Source organism: Crotalus tigris, unplaced genomic scaffold (assembly GCF_016545835.1).
Source record: "Crotalus tigris isolate CLP2741 ecotype Arizona unplaced genomic scaffold, ASM1654583v1 scf7180000017765.3138416, whole genome shotgun sequence".
Lineage (NCBI taxonomy): Eukaryota > Metazoa > Chordata > Lepidosauria > Squamata > Viperidae > Crotalus > Crotalus tigris.
This window is the reverse complement of record NW_024096620.1, coordinates 3,135,019-3,138,416: the sequence shown is the minus strand read 5'-3', so window position 1 is coordinate 3,138,416 and position 3,398 is coordinate 3,135,019. Positions and strand designations below refer to the sequence as shown.

Below are 3,398 nucleotides of genomic sequence, written 5' to 3'. Positions count from 1 at the left end.
TAATGCTAAGTGTGGCCGTTGATCTATAAAAGATTTTGTAGCTTTAGAGTCCCTGAGATCGAGGGGAGGAACATTTGCACACCTGTTGCCAAATGTTCTTCAGAAGAGACACGGAGGAAGAAACAAAGGCGAAGAAAGAAAAAAGAAGAACCAAGACAGCAAGAAAATGTCTCCAGTTCAAGCCCTATCAGCCTTTGGCTGTGATGGCGCCTCCTACGCTGTGAGGTAAGTTGTATTCTTCAAAGTTTTATGATATGGAGGGAGGTCAATGGTCCCCCCCCCCAAAAAAATTGATGGTCCATTCTTCCTAGGTAAGTAGGGGTAACACCTGCATCTGAGGTAATAGTAACCACAGTGTATTGTGCCTTCTTAGGTGTAAAACCTCAGTGGCAGCTGAAGTAACGTTGATTTTTTTTTTTATTTCAAAGGCATGTACTACAGCATCTTAGAAGACAGAAGACTCAGCTTTGGATGGTAAAAGTACAAGAAGAAGGAATGGAAATCAAGAATGAATACGATCTTGTAGATAGTTCATTTTATATCTTTCTTGCCTGGCATAAATTAAGCCCTGGCAATGGTTCTTAGAACCAGAAAGAAAGTTTCAATGGACCTTTTAATTCTAGGTGTGGCCATTGATTGATAATAGATTTTATAGTTTTCTGCCTAGTGTAAATTTAGGCATGGCTATGGTTCTTAGAACCAGAAAGAAAACCTCTCAGTGGCCCATTTAAATGACCAACGTGGCCAGTGATTAATCATAGATTTTATAGTTTTCTGCCTGGCGTAATTTTAGCCATGGCGATCGATCTTAGAATCAGAAAAAAAGTTTCAATGGACCTTTTTAATTATAAGTGTGGCCATTGATGGATAATAGATTTTATACCTTTCTTGCCTGGCATAATTCTAGCCATGGCGATGGTTCTTAGAACCAGAAAGCAAGCCTCAACGGCCCTTTTTAATGCTCAGTGTGGCCGTTGATCTATAAAAGATTTTGTAGCTTTAGAGTCCCTGAGATCGAGGGGAGGAACATTTGCACGCCTGTTGCCAAATGTTCCTCAGAAGAGACACGGAGGAGGAAACAAAGCCGAAGAAAGAAAAAAGAAGAACCAAGACAGCAAGAAAATGTCTCCAGTTCAAGCCCTATTAGCCTTTGGCTGTGATGGCGCCTCCTACGCTGTGAGGTAAGTTGTATTCTTCAAAGTTTTATGATATGGAGGGAGGTCAATGGTCCCCCCCAAGCAAAAAAAATTGATGGTCCATTCTTCCTAGGTAAGAAGGGGTAACACCTGCATCTGAGGTAATAGTAACCACAGTGTATTGTGCCTTCTTAGGTGTAAAACCTCAGTGGCAGCTGAAGTACCGTTGATTTTTTTTTTTTATTTCAAAGGCATGTACTACAGCATCTTAGAAGACAGAAGACTCAGCTTTGATGGTAAAAGTACAAGAAGAAGGAATGGAAATCAAGAATGAATACGATTTTGTAGATAGTTGATTTTATATCTTTCTTGCCTGGCATAAATTAAGCCCTGGCAACGGTTCTTAGAACCAGAAAGAAAGTTTCAGTGGACCTTTTAATTCTAGGTGTGGCCATTGATTGATAATAGATTTTATAGTTTTCTGCCTGGTGTAAATTTAGCCATGGCTATGGTTCTTAGAACCAGAAAGAAAACCTCTCAGTGGCCCATTTAAATGACCAACGTGGCCAGTGATTAATCATAGATTTTATGGTTTTCTGCCTGGCGTAATTCTAGCCATGGCGATCGATCTTAGAATCAGAAAAAAACTTTCAATGGACCTTTTTAATTCTAAGTGTGGCCATTGATGGATAATAGATTTTATACCTTTCTTGCCTGGCATAATTCTAGCCATGGCGATGGTTCTTAGAACCAAAAGAAAACCTCAATGGCCCTTTTTAATGCTAGGTGTGGCTGTTGATCAATTATAGATTTTATACCTTTCTTGCCTGGCATAATTCTAGCCATAGCGATGGTTCTTAGAACCAAAAGAAAACCTCAATGGCCCTTTTTAATGCTAGATGTGGCCGTTGATCTAGAAAAGAATTTATAGCTTTAGAATCCCTGAGATTGAGGGGAGGAACATTTGCACCCTGTTGCCAAATGTTCCTCAGAAGAGACACGGCGAAGGAAGAAACAAAGGCGAAGAAAGAAAAAAGAAGAACCAAGACAGCAAGAAAATGTCTCCAGTTCAAGCCCTATTAGCCTTTGGCTGTGATGGCGCCTCCTACGCTGTGAGGTAAGTTGTATTCTTCAAAGTTTTATGATATGGAGGGAGGTCAATGTTCCCCCCCCCCAAAAAAAATTGATGGTCCATTTTTCCTAGGTAAGTAGGAGTAACACCTGCCTCTGAGGTAATAGTAACCACAGTGTATTGTGCCTTCTTAGGTGTAAAACCTCAGTGGCAGCTGAATTAATGTTGATTTTTTTTTTTTATCTCAAAGGCATGTACTCTACACCATCCTAGAAGACAGAAGACTCACTTGTCAGCCTGCAGTGTTGATGGTGAAAAAGGAGGAAGAAGGAATGGAACGCAAGAATGAACATGATCTCCACCAAGAATGCTATTTCACCAATTATGTCAAAACTGACCTTTAGAACAATCGCTGAAAATGTAAGCCACTTTCATGATCACACCACACTACACATTTTAATCCTATCTGTGACCATTGCTACATAATAGGGATTCTCGTTTTCTTGCCTGTTGTATTTTTAGCCCATTCTAGGTGTGTTCCATGATGTTCATAAGATTCCATACTTTTCTTGCCTCCTTACTGTTAGGCCTGGCAATGGTTCTTAAAACCCAAAAGAAAATGTCTATGGCCCTTTCTATTGCTAGGCTTGGTCACTGATTATTAAAACAGTAATTAGTATTCTGGCCTAGTGTAATGTTAGCCACAGCTGTACTTCTTAGAACTTGAGAAGGGCCACACAAGCATTCCACATGCCAATCCATCCTGTAAATAGTGATGACTCATTTTTAGAGGTCTTTCAGTCCCTGAGCTTGTGTGACACACCGAATGGATGTGGATAATTATCGGCTCCCAGACTCACTCAGTCCATGAGCAGATACTTTCTGAGACTCACACTAGAAGTCTCTCTCTTTCAGTCCCCGAGTGAGCAGCGAGGGCGAATCACACTGGAGGCGTCAACAGCCCTCGGCTGGAAGTCTCTCCTGGTCCCTGAGGCTCCCCAATTGAGTCTCAAACTGGAAGGGAATCCTTTTGGATCGCTTCCCTCACTGGTCAATGATGATCATGATCATTGCAGTCCATGAAACCAGAGAGACAAAAGAGATGCACTATTCCTGATTCCATCTGCACCGCCCCCCATGTTTAGGCATGGACCCTTGGTCACGCCTCCTTCGCCCCCTGCCACTCGCCT

At 41.6% G+C, this 3,398-nt stretch overlaps 1 long non-coding RNA gene across 1 annotated transcript; it reads left to right on the top strand.

The window, feature by feature from the left end:
* The first annotated feature begins 192 nt into the window (after positions 1–192).
* Positions 193–2,581, top strand: LOC120307119. Its single transcript, XR_005556452.1, has 2 exons — positions 193–225; positions 2,459–2,581. It is a non-coding gene; the product is annotated as an uncharacterized LOC120307119 (long non-coding RNA).
* Positions 2,582–3,398: the final 817 nt, after the last annotated feature.